Raw genomic sequence first — 20,111 nt, 5'->3', positions numbered from 1 at the left:
ATTGTAAATCCTAACCTCTGTGTCTATGGTTATAATCCCATTTGGGAATGGGTTGTCTTAGTTATGTTAATGAGGCAGGATGAGTATAGAGTGTGTTTTGAGTCAATTTCTTATAAAATATAATAAGAGCAGATTAGGACAAGCAAGCAAGCAGAGATGGGGGAAGAGAGATGCCAAGCCACATGAAGGTCACCCAGGAGCAGAAGCTCAGGAGACACAAGGACGTTTCACCAGAGCCGGCACTCTGAGTTTGGACTTCTAGCTGCCTAAACTGTGAGATAATAAATTTTTGTTTGTTGAAGCCATCCCCTTGTGGTATTTCGTTATAGCAGCACTAGATAACTAAGACACCCCCCAAGTGATAATTATCTAGGTTTGGCCACCACCAATTTGTCTAGCCTATGCTTAAATTCCTCCGGTGATGGGGAGCTCACTCCTTTTCAGGATAACCTTATCATTAAAATATATGCTGTTGTTAAAGTTCTATGTTTATTGAGTCCGGAATTTGGTTCCCTGTGCTTGTCGTATCCTTGAGGCCAGTTTGTGTTTTCCAGAGCCTTGCAGACCATGTCAGTTCTGGTCTTCTGCGTAGCCACTCAGCAGATATTGAGCACAGTCATCCGGAAGCCATGGCGCATCTTCAGAAGTGCTCCATCTGCCAGGGGCTCTAGAGAGATGCAGAGATGGGATGCCACACCCCAGACCTTTCCCCTTGTCGGGCCTTGCTGAGAGATTGAGGAAAGAGCCAGATCTTGGTGGACCCTGCCCAGTGGCCGCTCTAGCTGGTTTGAGCTATGTGTACCCTCTGCCTCTGTGCGTGGTGCTCCTGGAGAAGAGTCCCTGCTTGTCTGCAAGGTTAACCTTTGGTATTTGAGGGCATCTAATCTGGTTTCTCTTCCCGGTCAGATATGACCACACACATCACTTCTGTTTCCATGACTGCCCCTGCTAGACCCTGAGCTCCTTGGGGACAAAGGCCATGTCTCAGTATCCCCAGTGCTAGCATGGTGCCTGACTCTTAGCCAAAGTGCAGTAAATACCCCCATAAGTTGATTAGTTTCTTGTCTGTCCTTTGGATTCTGATGAGGCTGCCCCAGGGAGCCGGAGCCCCTTTCCCAGCGTACTTACCCACACGCCAGGCCCTGGGCTCATCAGCTTGGCTGGGAAAAGTGCTACCCAGCAGCTGATAATTATCAAGCAGGACATGGCAGCTTGGTTGCCTCAGAGGCTAAACTGGTATTTAGACAATAAAGTTTTTAAACTCAGGAATTAAATTGTCAGCTCCAGAAGCAGATACATCCAAACATAACCCGCCCAGTTAGAGTAGATAAGTGGACTGATGAGTGGAGCCAAAGAGTTCTCACCAGCCTTGAGAAGCGCCCCAGTGGGAGGAGGCTGGGAAGGGGGTGGAGGAGGTATTGGCAGGGGCCGGGAAGGGGACCTTTCATGTCCCTGCTCTCTGGGGTGGGGCTGGGGCTGGGGCTGGCTTGGGTGGGTGGGGGCGTGCTTCACTAGAAAGTGCCATCAATGTCCCCTTTCACTGCGTGTTTCTGTAGATTGGACAAACTTTGCCAAGTGGGCAATAAGAAAAATTGGGAAAAACGGGGCAGGAACAGACTTTTAGCTTTATCCTAGATTTTCCTTTTTCCTAAATTTAACAGCTTTATTGAATTGTACATCCTGTACAATTCAGCCATTTAAAGTTTACAAGTCAGTGGTTTTTAGTATATTCATAGTTATGCGAGCACCTCTAAATCAATTTTAGAACATTTTCACCACCCCAAAAAGAAATCCTGTGCCATCAACAGTCACTCCCCAATATTCCCCCCGCCCCCCGCCCCAGTCCTAATTTACTAATCTACTTTCTGTCTCTATACATTTGCTTTTTCTGGACATTTCATATAAATAGAATCAAGCTGTGTGTGGCCTTTTGTGACCTGTGTGTTTCACTGAAGTACACGCTTTGTGATAGAGTCAGTGATTGAGAAAGTTAGTCCTGCCTCCTGGGATCACACTTTGTTTTCTTCTGTTGCTGCTGGGGGTGGAAGTGAGCGCTAACATCAGGGCCTCCTCCGTTCCTAGGTCAGAACCAGAGCAGCAGGAATTCCCCGGCCTCTTGATGGCGCCCAGATACTAACCACAATCTCCATCTCCGCTGAAGGCGTTCTAAGAAACGTGTCTGCCGGGAACAGCCCGTGGCTTCAGAACCAGGGACCCTGCTTGAGAGGCAAGGCTTCCTGTCTGAGAGGTGGGGGCTTGAGCGCTCCCTGTTGTCCGGGGCACCTGCTTCTGTGGTCAGCCGCGGAGGTCAGTGGGAGGCACCTTTTCAGGTTTGCTTTTTTATGAATGCAGGAAAAAAGCCCACACCAGGAAATCAGAGAGGCTGCTGTGGAAGGGTCTTTTCCACAAGGTTACCCAGGGTATACCAACTATATTTTTTCAGCTGAAATGTCTGCCAAGGTTAGGATCTATTTTCTTTTTTTTTTGGCAGTGGGGAGGGCTACTTTCAGATCCAGGAGACAATCTGAGAGCTGCAGTTTGAATATGAAAATACTGGACTTCCTGGGGAAATTTGAAGGGTTATGCCATGTGGAGTGTCTGTCTGTCATTATTATCTGGCCCGTGATGGGAGGAGGGTTGGGTGAGAAGTGTGGGAGGGGGCCCTTGCCATTCAGGCTTCGTCAGCCTCACTGCTGTGCGTCTCAGGTGTCTCTGCTGAAATTAGTGGTGCTGGTGGCTGAGCTCCCCCAGTCCATGTGTGATGCTTACAGTGGTGGCATCTCACTGACTCAGGTGTGTGCATTGAATGCAGTCACCCAGTTACCCTGATAGTCAAGTGAAAAACAGCTGCCCAGGTCTAGGGAGACTTTAAAGAAATAAAACCGGTTGGCTCATCTAGGGGTCGAAGTCATACCCTTGTCCTTGGTGACGTAAGCACAGATGATCCACAGCTAAGGTTGGCTTAAGTGTGTGCATGGGATCTGCCTCTTTTATGAAGTTCCAATGGTCCCTGAGAAGTCCCTGTGTGGTGCAAATTGTTAACATGCTCAGCTGCTAACTGAAAAGTTGGCAGTTTGAGTCCACCCAGAGGCACCTTGGAAGAAAGTCCTGGCAATCTACTTATGAAAAATCAGCCCTTGAAAACCCTATGGAGCACAGTTCTACTCTGACACACATGGGGTTTCCATGAGTCGGAATCGACTTGACAGCAGCTAGTTAATTGTTTCTGGGGAAGCTTCATCATCAGTTGAACTGGATGGAAAGATACTGCAAGCACATGCACGCTCATTAATTTGCTCATTCATCTGTTAACTGGAAGTTTATCGAGGGAGAAGAGTGTAAGAAAGATATTTCTTACATACTCCAAATGGTAGGAGAGTTTTGTACAAGGAACTGAGTGAATCCCGAGAGTAAGAAACCACTCATTTCTCCAAGCACCAGACAGAGAGTCCTAGAGTGTGTTCTTGGGTCTCTAATCCTGTGAGATGCTCTGTGATCAAATAAATTAGGGAACAATTTGCAGTGTACATTAACAAATTAAAGGTTCTGAGAAAGTCTGCAGTGAAAAAATGTATTTAACTTTAACTCAGTGCTTCTGACATGTACGTTGCTGTTGCTGTTGTTGACTGCTGTCAGATTGTTCCCCAACTCATGGCAGCCCCATGCACAGTGGGACCAAACACTGCTCGGTCCTGCGCCATCCCCATGATCGGTTGTGACCCATAGGGTTTTCATTGGCTGATTTTCAGAACTCAGTAGTACTCCTTTTTTACTTATTATTTAATGACATCTTATGAAATACTATTTGAGAAATGGCAGTACAGTCTCTGCCCTGGGAGGAGAATCATCCATTTCATCCATTGGTTCAGAGAAAAATCCACCTGACTCTGGTCAACATAGGTTTGAGAAGTTTGAAAAAGGTGTGTGTGTGTGTGTGTGCGTGTGTGTGTGTGTGTGTGTGTGTGGGTGTGTGTGGTGTGTGTGTTGGGGTGTGGCAGAGAAGGGCCCCTGGCAGGTGGCTTCTATTGAAGTTGGTCCTGTCTAAATCCCTGTTGGCTTTGTGCTCCTGAAGAAGCCTTTTGTCCTGGCTTGAAAATACTGAATAGCAGCTACATCTGTCGTGCCTGGGAAGCGGCAGTTTGCAGCGTGGGGGGTGAACAAGCTGGCAGCAGACACCCCTGCTTGAGGCCCAGGCTGCTGAGAGCTCCTTGGTATCGGAGAAGGGACAGGCTGCCGATCTGGAGGCAGCTGCTTGCTAATCCTGGAAGTAGAGGGAGCGAGGTTTAGCTCCCTTATCCCTCTGCATTCTCTTCTTCTGATGGGGGAGATTGAGGTGGCCGCCTGGGAGGAAGCAGGTGACTGGGTGTGTCCCCCGCCCCCCACCAAGCGGCATCTGGGGGATGGACTAGGACCGAAAGCACTTAGCCCTCCAGCACCTAGAGGAGCTAGAATGAAGGCATTTTGCCTTAAATTTAAGGAAGAATTCAGAATGGTGAAATGGATTTGTTAAGGTTTGTGGAATTTTAAAATTCCAGAGTCCTGGCTGGACTTGCTTTCAGCCTGTTGGTGGTGGGAGGTGGATGTGAGCGGCTTGTCCCCCAGATGGTTGGCTCCCTGAGACACGCCTGGGGGGCCTCACCGATTGTTCTCTTGGAGCACACCCAGGTCTGGGGAATTCTCGGAGCCTACTGCAGGCCTCAGCACCCTCCCGACGAGGCTTTGCCAGGAGCCCAGGGTTATTTCTAAGGAAATCGGCGACTAGGAAAAATGGGAACAAGTCACCTTTCCTGGGGATTGTATACTTCCAGTGTGGGGAGACGCAGTGTCATTCAGGCAGGCCTGGGTTTCCTATTTGTTGTTTTTTTAATGCTGCTTTTCTGCTTTTGGCCTTCCCAACGGAAGGGGGATGACGGCTGTCCTCAGCAGGAACTAGGGTGAGATTCCCGCTCATACTTGGTCTCCCAGCTCGTCTGGCTTTCTCCCTGCCTTTCCCCAGTTCCAGAGGGTCAGGAGCAAACCCAGTCTCTCTGCTGTTGCCCTTTGCTAGTGCAGAAAGGGCAGATATGTCCCTCACACCTCCGAAAGGAAGAATGGGTGGGCCAGGCTCTGGCTTGGGAGCAGCAGAATTAGCTGCTGCTGCCAACTGGGGCTGTGTTTGCGGACTCCCAGGCTCCAGCCTCCCTGGGGGACCAGCAGCTCTGACCCTGTGGACTTGCCTTGGCCTCCAGGGAGGGAGACCTTGCCAGGAACCTGTGAGCTCACTCAGGGTGGGTGTTAGGTAAGGGTGGAGAGGGCTGGGGAGTAGGAAGAGAGAGGGGATGACTCCCTCCTCTCGCCATCAGCTGGGCATTCATCACCTCTGCTGGGAATACATTCAGGCCACTTCTAGACACATTGGTCACTATGGAAATTCTTTCTTACCCCTGGGTGGGGCTCTGCTTGTGCAGAAGACTCTTCAGATGTGCTCCTTCCAGGTCCTGGCAGTGTGAGATGCCCCTCAAGATTAGAAGGCAGGGCAGTGTCTGAGCCGCACTCCTGTATTCTCTCCTTGTTGTTCTCCCCGTCACCTCGTTGTTTCTGCCTTCACCTGATCAGCTTCTCAGACATTTGTGGTTCTAGCCTGGCACGTGGTAGGCATACCTTGTGGGCAGGATGGCACCGCACGTCTTCCTTTTCTCTTTCTCACAGGTTCTTGTCTTGTTGGGGCTCCACTTCCTGTCATGGTCGTACTTGCAGCTGTGGCACATCTGGACCTAGAGAGGGGTGGCCTGTTGTCCTGTGTAATGAGGATCCCGGATTTCCCCTAGGTAATTGGCCAGTTATTCTGGGGAGATTGGGATTTCCCCCACCCCCAGGCACTCCAGAGACTTCCTCCAGGCTCCCAGGCTCCCGTTTCTGAGTCTTAAGCTTAGGCAGTGCCCCCCTCCATCCCTCCTCCCTAAGGAGAAAGAGAGGAAGTCAGTCTTGCCAGAAGGTTTTTGGTTTGTGAGGTAGCGGTTTGGTTTAAGAAACAGATACATACTTCCCTCTCCTTTAAGATCTGGGGCCAGAAGGAGTAGATTCTCTGGTTGCCATGGCAACCAGAGTAGCTAAGGCATGAGAAGAAAGGGGCTGGTTATAGGTACTAAAATATAGGAGGGGTTCCCAGAGTCCCCTGTGCTTTTCCAGGGAATCACATGGTCTCCTTGGGGCCCTGAGTGATAACCTCACGCTGTCATCAACCAACTATGTAACCTTGGTAAATGTCCTGCCTAAAATGGGGATAATGTCAGCTCTACCCGGATTATGAGTTGTTAGAGGTGATGTTATATATGGAGGAACCCTGGTGGCGCAGTGGTTAAGAGCTCAGCTGCTAATCAAAAGGTCAGCAGTTCAAATCCACCAGCAGCTCCTTGGAAACCTTATGGGGCAGTTCTAATTTGTCCTATAGGGTCGCTATGAGTCAGAACCGACTCGATGGCAGTGGGTATTATACCTGGAAGGGCTATGGAACATTTAAAACATTAAACAACTTTTAGGGTTGTATTACCTACCAGGGAAGATAGAATCACAGAAGCCAAAGAGTTTAGAGTTGGAGGAAACCTTAGACCTCAGGAAGGCTAGGTGTGTCTTAGATTTTATAGACGAGGAGACTGAGGTCCAGAGAGTGAAAGTGACTTGTGTACAGGTGCTCAGCAAGTTCATTGCAGAGCTGGGACTCAGACCAGGTTGGTCTGCTTTTTGGTGTATCCTTCTATAGGGTTGCTATGAGTTGGAATCGATTTGACAGCAACGGGTTTTTTTTTTTTTTTTCTGCCACTTGGCAAACTCTCTACTTGGAGTAGAGAACCATAGAGTAGATAAAGCATAGAAAAGTGGACAGCCATGAAGTTTAAATTATCCATGCCATCCAGGGCGGGGATGGAGGTAGTGGAGTAGATAATCTTAAAATTATTTAAATTGGATTTTTCAAAATATCAGTGAATTTTTTTTTCCTCTAGTAAATATATCTGCTTAATTCATATGGGCTCCCATAATGTTCTGTGTCCCAGAAACCTGCTGGGTGCGCGCGCGCGCGTGTGTGTAGCCCGTTCATTGATTCATTGTTTTCTGTGGCTTATCTACAAAGTGGATAATCCACATGTGGACATTTGAGCGCTGGCTGTACCCAGACCCTTTCTTTGAAGACACATTTATACGACAACGGGCTCCTTGCCTTTTGCTGGTGTGAAACTGGCTGGAGCTCACCGAAGTTGTAATTGGGTGTCTGCATTCTTTGGCTCCTGTCTGGAAAAGTGGTTTCCACAGATACAGTGAGTAGTAGGCTGTTAGAGCTGGAAAGCACATTAGGGATCCTCTGAATTGACCTCTTCCTTGGGGGGAGGGAACCAAGGCTGAGGGGGCAGGGACTTGTCCCAGGCCCGATAGTTGGACAGAGATGGAGCCGGTCCCACAGGAACAAGAGCTTACGGCAGTAGAGGGCTGCACACCAGCCTCACGTGTTCCGTCTTGGCTGAGACAGCCTGTTCTCAGGTCAGCCAGATCTTTTGCAGTTCTGCCCTTGACAGGCCCCTGTGTTGGCTGAAACAGTCCCTCTTCTTCCCCTTACTGTTCTCCTCCCATGATCTCTCAGCCCCCTTCTCTCCCGTATAGTGCTCCCTATTGACTGTTACTCCCCCACCCCTACTTCTTACTATGAAAAGTTTCAGATACACAGTGAAGTTGAAGGAATTGTACAGTGAGCATTCATATACCCAGCCACCTAGATTCTACCGTTCAGCGTTTACTATACTTGCTTTATCATGTCTGTCTCCATCTCTCTATCCCTTTATCTGTCCATCTTATTTTTGGGATGCATTTCATAGTAAGTTGCAGACATCAGTACACTTCACTACTGAACGTTTCTGCATACATAGCATTAATTAGAGTGCAGTATTTGTTCTTGTGTTTTTTTGGTGGTAAAATTTATATAACAGCAAAATGTACAGATCTTTAGTCTATAATTTGATGAGGTTTGATGAATGCCTACACCTGTGCACCCATCAAGATACAGAGGACAATTATTGCCCTAGAAAGTCCCCTCATGCTCCTCCCAGTTAACCCCTTCCTGCTCCCTTGTAGGCAATCACTTCTGATTTGCTTTCACAGTAGATTAGTTTGCCTATTCTGGAACTTCATGTAAATGGAATCATCATTTTGAACTCCTTTGTGTGAGATTCATCCGTGTGGTTACAAGTCTTGGTAGTTTGTTTCTCTTTATGCTGGGTAGTATTCATTGTATGCATGAATTACCCATTCTCCCATTGATAGGCATTTGGATTATTTCCAGTTTTTGGCTATAATGAATAAGGTTTCTAATGAATATTCTTGCACAAGTCTTTTGGTGGACATAATGTTTTCATTTCTCTTGGGTAAATACCTAGGAGTGGGATTGCTGGGGCACAGGAGGCTGTTACTTCTTGTTCTTCTCTGACTTTCTGTGCCCTGCCCTCTCATTGTACTCTGCACCCAAGAATGTATTAGGAAGTACCTTGTTGCTTATCTAGATTAATCTCTTTCCAATGTAGGAATCCTCTTGAGAGCCCACCTGAAAGCCTCTGCTTGAATGCTTCCAGGGATAGGGATCTCACTACTTTATGAAGGTCCTACTGTTGTGGGACAGCTTCTTATAATTTCTACCTTGGGGAGCAAATAGGACAAATCTAATGTAGCCCCCTTTTCCGTGACAGCACTATTGAGTTTTAGGACTGTTATCCCATTCAGTCTCTCAACTGATCCTTCATGGTTTCTCTTCTTCAGGCCAATCACCCCAGTTTATTGAACTGTTTCTCATGTGACATGGTTCTCAGACTGCTTACGTCCAGGTTGGCCTCCTTTGCCCAGAACTGAGAATTGGATTCTGGATGTGGTCTGGCAGGTTCAGAGTGTGAGAGTGTGGTTGGATCTGGATCCCTGTCTTGAGCCATGTACTTGATCTGTCAGTAAGCTGATGGCAATGTTAACTGTTTGGCAGCCACATCGTGGTGTTGAATCAGATGAGTTAATGTTTGTAAAAATACCACAAATCTCAGGTGGTGTTAAGATACTTATTCAGCTTGAAGTCATCTAGAGCCCCTGATGTTAATAGTGTTAATATTGCATACTTGCTGCTTGCCATCATCTCATGTAATCTTTGCCACCACCTTATGAGAAAGGTCCTCTTAAAAGTAACTTAATAAAAACTATTGGTTTAAAATAGGTACTGTTGGCATTTTGGAGCAGGTAATTCTTTGTTATGGTGGATTGTTATAGGATATTTATCAGCATCCCTGGCTTCTACCCACTAGATGCCTGTACCCCACCTACCCCAAGTCATGACAATGAAAAGGTCTTCAGATATTGCCAAATGCCTCTGCGGGGGGGAGGGGGCGGGGGCGTTGCAAAATCACCCTGGATTGAGAACTAGAATCTAGTCACTGAAAGAAATTGAAGTATTACTGCTCTTCCCCAAGGGGTAATCACTGTAAGCTCTTTGGTGTGTCTCCTTCCAGGTTATGTTCTTTGTACAGATAGTCCTTGCTTTGCGCAGTTCTTATACGTATGGATTTCACCAGTCCCCCAACAACATGGTTGACATTTCAGCTGCCGTGGTCTGTTAACTTTGAGTAATTACATAAAGTACAAACTTAGCTGTGAGCTGTTCAGTCCACAAATCATTATGTAATTAACATGTCCATCGTGATCAGTGACCAGTCGGTCACTTCTGAGAGTCTGTGAGTGATTGGCCACCGCCCATCTGTTGTTCAATTCACGCCCAGATGAGAAAACCTGTAGTTGTGTGGCTTCCTTGTGTCCTAGTGACATATTACAAAAGTCAGGAATCACAAGAGGAAATTGGGTCAACAACAATGAAATTTTAGCAAAGAAATGAAAAGTGGTAACACTGGGAGTGAAATTTGAGCTGAATGTAAATGGAATTATAGAAGAAATTGCTGGTCGTGGAATGTTGACACTGCCACCTCTGGAGGGAACTCCGTGAACATGAACTCATTGACATAAATGGGGAAAGAGGTTGTGACAAAAAGGATGAAGATTCCCAGAGGAAGTGATGCTGGCGTAAAACTTCACGTTAAGGGGACTCTTGGAGGTATTTCACAACATTGAAAGTGCAAAGGAGAAAATGTTGGAGGCCGATCCAAACTTAGAAAGGAGGATGACGACCGCTAAGGCGTAGAAAAGATGCCTGCTCCCTGTTGTATGTTATATAACAGGGAGGCAAGCCCTGTTCACATCACTCTAATAAGTGGTTTTTTCCAAAGAAATAAAACACTCTCAGTGTCTCAGGCTTTAACTTCACAGTGGACTAAATAAATATTATTTATACTATTTATTATCATTTTTCATTTTTCTAGTCATTTATAACTGACAATTACAATATTTAATTAAATAACAGAACTATTTTAATTCTTGTAAATTAAATGTGTCTTTGATGCAAGTCCTCTTTACTAACGAAGAGAGATGCTTCAGTAATCATTTCTGGGGTAGATAAATCTTTTCTGTGGGAAATTTTTCCCAAAACAATGCATTGCCAAAAAAGGGTCTAATTGAAAATTTTAATTACACTTTCCCTATTAACTTCTGCACAATTATTAAATAACTTACTGAAAGTCTCGATAGTGCAATTGCTAAAGTTATGTGGTAGAAAACTATTAATGATATGAAAAAGGTCTGTTGTGTATTGCTAATTTTTTAAACCAGGTTAAAATGATTTGGAATTTAGATCATTATACATTTTCTCTATTTTTTTAATTTCTAATTTTTTTCTAATTTATCTAGTATAGGTCTATTTTTAATTTATATAGTATATAAATTATATAATTTATATTATTTATATTTTAATAAACATATATTCCAAAGTTTTAATGGTAGATAATTTCTGAATGGTTCATATATGAGATCTTGTGGGTTTTACCCCAATTTTTTTTTCAGTTTTTTTTATTGTGATTTATGTAAAAGTTTACAGAGCAAATTAGTTTCTCATTAAACAGTTAATACACACATTGTTTTGTGATGTTAGTTGCCAACCTGGCGATGTTGACACAAATTTTAAAGGTCATGAAAGAATCATAATTTTCCCCATTGATGATTAGGATTGCATAGCGTGGTCAAAGTATGGGTGAACACACACACACACACGCGCACACACACACACACTTCTTTTACTTCTTAAAAACATGTTACAAAAATGGAATCAGACTGTTTGTATTGATCTGCAGATCTGCAACTTGCTTTTTATATAAAAATTATCCTTTTTTTGGAATGCTTTTGATATTATTATGTATAGATCTACCTCATTCTTTTTGATAATTGCATGTATTCTCTGGTCTGGATATACCATAATTCAGTTTACCAGTTTTCTATTAATGAATAATTGGTTTATCTCTAGTTTTTTTTTTTTTTCCTCCCAATTAGAAATACTGCTAAAGTAAATATCTTTGAAAGATACTACTGTTAGCTCCAGTTAATGGACGAGGACAATGGAGATTTAGAAGGTGAAATAACTGCCTAACGGTCAAGCAGTTACTAAGCTTAGAGCTGGAGTTTGAACTTGGGACAGTTGAATTCCGGAACCCTTGCTTTTAACCACAATGCTTATAACTTCTCTTCCTTTTTCTTAGAAGCAGCTTTTAACAACAACAACAACAAAACCCAAAGCAGCAACAGTAATAATAGCTAGAGTTTATTGGGCTAGGCACAATTCTGAGTGCTTTTGCATTATTATTATTAACCAAATAACAACCTTATGAGGTGTAAGTATTATTAGTATCTTTGTATTACAGATAAGGAAAGTGGAGGTGTAGGAAGGTTAAGAATCTTGCTTAGGGTCCCACAGCTAGCTAATGGAGAAACTGGAACTCAGCCTAGGCAGCCTGGCTTCAGAGTCTTTGCTCTCACTCATCATGTTATATGGATCTGGCTTGAGAAAAGTGTCTTTCATCCTATGCTATTGTAGATGCTTTTTTAAACCCTAACATATGACTTTTCATTTTTCCTGATGAGTCTCATTAGTTTTGGCCCATATTTTCATCTGCTGCAATCTTTTAAGAATCTATTACCTGGTACACTGATTGTTCCTCCCCCTTTTTTTTTGTTATTTGCAAGATGGGTGAGTTTGCTGTCTACCAGGTCTTCAACCAGCTTGTTGGTAAAATATTAGACAAGGCCAAGGACAGCATTCCTTGGTTTGTCCCTGGGGTGTTCTCTAGGTTTAGTCAGTAAGCAAAATTTATTGAGTACCTCTTGAATGCTGTGTACTGGGCTTAGGGTTTGGAATCAAAAGATGAATAAGATGTGGTTCCAGCCTCCAAGTGGCACATGGTCTACAGGAGGAAGAGAAATAGTCTTGTAAGTAACACCAGTGAGTACTCTGGTCAGAGCTTAACAAGAGTCTGGTGGGAACATAGAGGAGCAAGGAGCTCACTCTGCCTAGAAGTGGCCAGAGAGGAGGTGCCATGTGTGTAGACTTTTGAAGGATGCAAAGACAGGGAGTCTTGCAAAGGCATGGCCGATTGAAGAGCAGTTGAGGTTCAGTGTAACTTAAGCCTAGGGAATGTATTGTAGGTGAGGGCAGAGATGATGTGGGCTGACGCTGGGAAAGGCCAAGGTAAGGAATTTGGATTTTATCCTCATAGCCACTGGACGTGTTTAAGGAGGAAAATGTCCTGCTCAGGTTTGCTTTTCAGGAGTTGACTGAGGATGTTTTGGAACAGATCAAGTCTACCATCTAGAAGCCTGTTAGAAAGCACACAAGAGAAAGGAGGGGGGCGGGGACAGAAACAAGGAAGTGATAGCAAGGACTGGAAAAGGGAGGATGGATTTGGAATATCTTTCCATAGACAAAATTGGGTTGGTTCTGTTGGTGAGGGAGGGAGAGAGGCAGAGGGTGATGACTACAAGATTTATATCCAGGAGCTTGGCTAGATGATGATACCATTGTCATGTACTGAGATCAGGGAGCAGGTTAGAGGGGCAGTGAGTTCATTTTGGTACATGTTCAACAGCCTGTCCTAGATTCATTGAATAAGCCTTTATTGTTGGTCTTTATAACAACTATAAATATTATCTAAATGCTTTGTCGTCTCACCCTTCTTTCTTTGCCATCCCAAAGGCCTGGCAGGAGACTCTGTCTGTACACCTTGTGGAAGTCAAGGCCCCTTGTGTCTGGCATTCCTTTCACCTATAATTTAGTAATCCTACTGAAAAAGGAAATGGACTAGTTTGGCGTGGCTCCTCAGTCAGCCCAGGCTGGTTGTGACTGTCCAACTCATGATCTGATCTAGAGCTTTGCCAGAGGCGCTCCATCCTATTTATCCCTTTCCCTTTAAACAAACACACAAGCAAAAATGCCACACTAGTTCCTTATATCCTTCTTATGCTTCACGCCTTATTAACAATTTTGTTTACCTACCTGTTTCCTTTACTAAACTGTTAGGTGCTGTCAAGTCCGTTCCGACTCAGTGTTGCATCCCTGTTTACAACAGAACAAAACACTGCCCGGTCCTGCACCATCCTCACAATTATTGCTATGTTTGAGTCCATTGTTGCAGCCACTGTGTCAGTCTGTCTCATTGAGGGTCTTCCTCTTTTTCGCTGACCCTCAGCTTTACCAAGTATGATGTCCTTCTCCAGGGACTGGTCCCTCCTGATAACATGTCCAAGGTATGTGAGATAAAGTCTTGCCATCCTCATTTCCAATGAGCATTCTGGCTGTACTTCTTCCAAGACAGACTTGTTCTCTTCTGGTAGTCTATGGTATATTCAATGTTCTTCGCCAACACTGTAATTCTAAGACATCTATTCTTCTTCAGTCTTCCTTATTCATTGTCTGGCTTTCTCATGCATATGGGGCGATTGAAAATAGCATGGTTTTACTAAACTGTAAACACCTTGAACTCCCAAGTCCTAGTGTTGTGCTCAGGAGCATAGTGGGCACTGAGGGAACACAGGACTGCCGAAAAGTGGGGTGTTTCCCTGTCTTCTCTTCCCCGTGGCTCCTGAATGATGACCAGTAGTGGTTCTGGAATCACATCTGCCGTTTCTTTTTTAAAAATATTTTATGTGAATGTTTGCACAGCAAATTAGATTGCCATTCAACAATTCATACACAAATTGTTCCGTGACATTGGTTACAATCCCTGCGATGTGTCAGCACTCTCACCATTTCTGCTTTGCCTGCTCTGTACCCATCCATCCAGTTTCCTTGCCTTTCCTTGTCTTCTCATCTTTGCTTTTGGGTAAATGTTGACTATTTGGTCTCATAGAGTTGATTGTTTAAAGGAGCACCTTCCTCACAGTTGTTATTGTTTATTTTATAGGCCAGTCTATTATTTGGCTGAAAGATGACTGAGGTGACTTCAGTTCCAGGTTAAAAGGGTGTCTTAGGGCAATAGTCTAGGGGCCTCCTCTGGTTGCTTATATCCAGTAAGTCTGGTCTTTTTTATGAATTTGAGTTTTGTTCTACATTTTTCTTCCATTCTAACCGGGACCTTCTGTTGTGTCCCTGGTCAGAACAGTCTGTGGTGGTAGCCAGGCACCATCTAGTTCTTCTGCACACCTGCAGTTTCTTTCTACATCCTGAGATGTGATTCTTCTAAGATTGGGAACTTTTAATTCTGTCATTGTTGGGTGAGTATGTTGGTTCTTGGCATAGCTGGGATTTGAGGTTTCCCTTGAGTGTGTCTGTGAGTGTGTGTGTGTAGATGTTTAGCTTGTTCTTGTCTGAAGAGTCTTCTCCTTGACAGATAAGATGGAACATATTGGGGATGAACATTTCCTCATTTTCTATCATTTTTGTGTATCAGAGCCTCTGTCCCTTTTAGGGGACTCTTTCTTATAACTCTAGATTTAGCTTTAAGAAACACTACTAGTAGTTCTTGCCTTTTCACAAGCTCGGCTCATTCCACACCCCTCTTTGGATCTGTCCTGGGTTGCTCCTGGGTTGCTCCTGTCTTTGGACACACCCATTAATATATCTATAGCTGCCTCCTGGCTTCTTCTCCAGGGCATTGCTGTGCTTTAAATGATCAGAATTCACTTGTTAGAGACTCATGTCGTATCTTTCAGAATGCATTTCCTTTTGGGACCTCTGTGTCATACTGCTCCTTTTTGTTAAATTCAAACACTGATTTTCTTGAAGTTTAGGCTAAACAGTTGCTTTTGTCCTCTTTTTTCTTCTTCCCTCGTTTGGACTCAAAACGACAAGGTTATTTCCTCCCAGTGTGGTGGTCTTGTTATTGTTTTTGCTAAATAGCTAAGGTTTGTTTGTTTTTCAAACATAATTTACTAACTTTTCCTTTCCGTTTAGTAGGGTAACAGTTCCCCTTCTTGCATCTACAGCTGTGTTAGAGATGAAGTCTTTAATAAAGTAAGACAAGGATTTATCAGCTGCCATGCTCTTAGCAGAAAAAGACTCGCATCTTTCTCACAGATGTCCTTATGTTTGTGTTAGGTGACTCGAGCTCTATCTTGCATGTGAGCCATTTTTGCCAACCATGTAGGAAAGGGTTGTGCATATCTTCTGCCTGACCATCTATTCTCTCATGTGTTACAAAAATTATTTAACTTCTAGCTCTTTTTTCTTCTCTCCTCAGCCAGCTGTTCTCCAGTCTTAGGCATGTAGGATTCTGTACAGGTGTGTGTGTGTGTGTGTGGGTGTGTGTGTGTGGGTGTGTGTGTGTTGTCCTCTTGATTTGTAGGACTGTTCTCCTATACTTTTGCTCTCAACTCCTTTCCTTCCTGTCGATTAAGGTGTAAATGCCATGAATCTCATTCCACTCTGCTGATGTATTACAGATGAGATTGCATTTGTCACTTCAGGTTAAAATTTCAGATGTGCTCTGCTAGTCACCTGCTTAGGCCAGAAGTAGTGCTCCTCACCTTCCGTCTTCATTTCTCTCGGTAACTGGTCCATCTCTGTGGATTTTTTAAGGTCATACTCAGATGCCATAAAGAACATGGTCTTTTCCTTCCTGCTACTCATATTTTTATTGAAAGCCAACTTAGAGAGTGGTGTTTCCTTCCTACTGCAGGCTGCCTTGTCTCCTAGGGAGAGCTGCCGTGTGTTCACTTGTAAACCTGCCCTGTAGAAGTGGTTCTGGTACAGTCTGCGCATTTAATCCGTGAGTGTATGTTGTGACTGATCTGTACTAGGCCTTGGGCTTGGCCAAGGGATCCAGAGATAAATGGAGCTGGCCTGTGAGCAGGGCAGGTCAGGGAGACATTTAGGAAAACTCAGAGGGTAAACAGTAAACTAATATTAGCAAAGGCAGGGTTTCTTTGTCAAAGCATCCTTTGTAGTGAAAAAAGAGCCTGGAGGTTAGAGGCTGGGTTGGGTCCGAATCTTGGCTTCACCACTTCCTAGCTGTGTGGCCTTGGGGCAAGGTGCTTAGTTTTACTGGGCCTTGGTCACCACACCTGCACAGTGGAATCAGGAATTGATTCTATTCACAGGGTTGTTAGGAAGTTTAAATGTAGTAATGTTATATATATACAGTGCTGCTGGCAAAATCCCGCTTTCTCTTTCAAAGTCATAATCATCTGCTGGAAGAAACAGAAGTATCTGCGTCCCCTAGTCTTTCAGTTTCCTACCCAAGACTTCAGAGTGGCTGACAGCCCTGCTCTGGTACGGTACTCACTTCCATATAGTCAGAAGTGGTCACTGGCGCTGGTTTAGGGCCTCAGTTGCTCGTTATCATGTTCTGTTACATCCTCCAGGAAGATGCCAGGCCCCTATATCTACGTGACTCTGATACTCAGAGGGAGTTACCACCAGGCTTTTCTTCCTCCTGAGGCTGAAATGAGACCTTCACCTCTGTGGACTTCCCCTCTTTCACAGGAGGGTTGGCTCGTGTGGGACAAGTGCTACTGTGTAACACGTGGGTCACCATAAGTTGGAATCAACTCTGGAATTGAGTATCTTCGTGAATGAGGGTTGGCCTCATTCTTTCACAAGCTACACAGTATTCTGTCATACGGATTTGCCATCACTGACCAGCCCCTTATTGGTAGACATTTAGGTTGTTACCAGTGTTCTCGCCGTTAAAATGCTTCATGAATGTACTGGTAGATTTCTTAGCTGGATAATTTCCTGGGTCCAAAGTTTAAACATTTACAGTATTGATAGATCTGGCCACGTTTCTCCAAAAATGTACCAGTTTATCTCCCTACCAAGTGTTTGAGAGAATGCCTTTCCCTCCACAGCTTTCTATAAACCCAGGATTTTTTTTTCCTGGTCAAACATTAAAATATTAAAATATTTTATAACAGTGTTACTGTTTTCATAAACATTTCCCTGTTAATGAGTTATGTTGAGCATCTTTCCTTTGTTTGGCTATTTTGGTTCTTTTTCCTTGTTGTTGTCCTTTGCCATTTTTATATTGAGTTGCTAATCTTTTACAGTTGATTTGCCAGAGTTATTGATGTGTTAATTAGCCTTTTATCCTTGGAAATATTTTTAAACATTTGTCGTTTACATTTTGACTTTTAAGCCTTTTGTGTTGAACCTGGGGCCTGCCCTGTGAAGCTTCCCGCCAGTAAGGGAGGGGGCCCATCGAGAAGGTCACGCTCAGTGAGGTGGGCTGTCTTCTAGGCAGTGGGGCTTGGTTGTCGAAGGCTTTTGGTATGGAAGTCCCCACTCTCAGTGTTAGCTTTGTTTTGTGTGGGGCTTCCTCCCACCCCAGGCTTGGGTTTCAGAGGTCACATTTATCAAAGTCAGCAACAAGTCCTGTTACCAGTTGCCATCAAGTTGATTTCACCTCATGGCGACCCCATGTGTGTCAGAAGAGAACTGCTCTGTAGGATTTTCCTGGCTGTGACCTTTTGAAGTAGATTGCCAAGCCTTTCTTCTTCTTTTTTATTGTACTTTAGATGAAGGTTTGCAGAACAAATAGTTTCTCATTAAACAGTACACATATTGTTTTATGACAATAGTTAACAACCCTACGACATGTCAATACTGTCCCTTCTTGACCTTGGGTTCCCTATTACCAGCTTTCCTGTCCCCTCCTGCCTTCTAGTCCTTGTTCCTGGGCTGTTGTGCCCATTAGTCTCGTTTTGTTTTATGGGGCTGTCTAATCTTTGGCTGAACGGTGAACCTCAGGGGTGACTTCATTACTGAGCTAAAAGGGTGTCTGGGGGCCATGCTCTCGGGGTTTCTCCAGTCTCTGTCAGGCCAGTAAGTCTGGTCTTTTTCGTGAGTTAGAATTTTCTCCAGCTCTGTCCGGGACCCTCTTTTGTGACCCCTGTCAGAGTAGTCAGTGGTGGTAGCTGGACACCATCTAGTTATACTGGACTCAGTCTGGTGGAGGCCGTGGTAGTTGTGGTCCATTAGTCCTTTGGACTAATCTTTTCCTTGTATCTTGTTTTCTTCATTCTCCCTTGCTACTGAAGGGGTGAGACCAGTGAAGTATGTTAAATGGCTGCTCACAGGCCTTTAAGACCCCAGATGCTGCTCACCAAGGTAGAATGTAGAACATTGTCTTTATAAACTGTGTTATGTCAGTTGAGCTAAATGTTCCCCGAGACCATGGTCCCCACAGCCTCCGCCAAGCAATTCAGTCCCTCAGGGAGTTTGGATGTGTCTATGGAGCTTCCATGACCTTTCCTTGTACAAGTTGTGTCAAGTCTTTCTTCTGAGGCAGCTGTGGGTGGACTTGAACCTCTAACCTTTCCACTAGTAGTCAAGCGCGTTAACCATTTGTGCCACCCAGGGACTCCTAGCAACAGAGCATCTCTTTTATCTCTCACCCAAATGTTTGGGTCAAAATGAAGTCACCGATGCAGTATTTCTGTGTCCCTTTCATTTCATCTACCTTGTAAGGCTTTTACAATTGGTTAGATTTATGTTCAGATCAGGCTTCTAGGGGAGAACCGTCAGTCACTCTGCACTGAGCTTTGCAGAGGCTCTAGAAGGGGAAATCTTTTTCTTCCCATAGAAAATCAGTATTTCACCTATTTGACTCATCTGTTTGGCATCTTGTATATTCCTGAGCTGGGGTGGACCCTGGAGGTGATGAAGGCGAAGTGTGATGCTCCTGTCCAGGCACGCAGTGGCTCCCTGCAGTTCTTAGATGAGGTTCTCCCTCATCACCATTGCTGTTTTTTTTTGCCAACTGATAATAAATTTATTAAGATAGTTGATTTAAGCATCTGCAGTGGTGACTTCATCCTCTATCCCAGGCTAGTACTGATGGAAGTGATCTGCTTAGCGATCTCTGAAGGACTGTGCAAGGTGATGAGTTGCTTGTGGGTTCTCATCTGGAAATGATCCCAGGTCTTAGAACCTTCGCCACAAGGAGTTTTTCTCGCAGTGATTCTCAGAGTCTTGGTAGGCATCCTGACTGGCCCCTTCACTTTGAGGCCCTTCTTTGCGCCTCTCATCAAGTCAGCACACACCTCCTCCAGGAATTTTACATTGCAGCTGGTTAGAGTAATTCTAATCTGGTGAATGGCCACCTCTGGTTCCATGGGTGTCTTTCCGGTGTCCTTAAAAGCCATGGCTGTGGAGCGGCTTCCTGACTGACTTGTTCCTTGGTGAGAACGAACAGTCGTGAGTCAGGAGCAGGAGTGGGCGGGTGAAGTAGCCCTGCAGCAGCGACCGAGGCCTCCTCAAAGAGCACCGTTGGTGTTTTTGTGGCAGCACCCTATTTATTTCCTTTGCAACGTGAATCATAGTGTGTAATTAAAAACATTTATTTAAGAAATCAACAACAGAGAAAGCAAGGAAAAAAAATCAAACACATGGAAACTGAACAACACTATGCTCGAAAACTACTGGGTTATAGAAGAAATTAAGGATGGAATAAAGAAATTCATAGAATCAAACGAGACTGAAACACATCCTACTGGAACCTTTGGGACACAGCAAAAGCAGTGCTCAGAGGTCACTTTATAGCAATAAATGCACACATCCAAAAAGAAGAAAGGGCCGTAATCAAAACATTAACCCTACAACTAGAACAAGTAGAAAGAGAGCAGCAAAAGAAGCCCTCAGGCGCCAGAAGAAAGGAAATAATAAGAATTAGAGCAGAATTAAATGAAATAGAGAATAGAAAAAACAGTTGAAAGAGTTGACAAGACCAAAAGCTGGTTCTTTG

General features: G+C 44.4%; 1 protein-coding gene and 1 pseudogene across 1 annotated transcript in view; one reads left to right on the top strand and one right to left on the bottom strand.

The window, feature by feature from the left end:
* MAPKAPK2 (MAPK activated protein kinase 2) overlaps window positions 1-20,111 on the top strand; it is a 55,711-nt gene that overhangs the window by 17,136 nt on the left and 18,464 nt on the right. The gene's annotated exons all lie outside the window — the stretch shown is intronic.
* On the bottom strand, window positions 18,657-19,801 carry LOC111820376 (40S ribosomal protein S20 pseudogene; annotated as a pseudogene).

Source organism: Trichechus manatus, unplaced genomic scaffold, assembly GCF_000243295.1.
Source record: "Trichechus manatus latirostris isolate Lorelei unplaced genomic scaffold, TriManLat1.0 scaffold00035, whole genome shotgun sequence".
NCBI classification, from domain to species: domain Eukaryota; kingdom Metazoa; phylum Chordata; class Mammalia; order Sirenia; family Trichechidae; genus Trichechus; species Trichechus manatus.
This window is presented reverse-complemented; position numbering and strand designations above follow the sequence as displayed.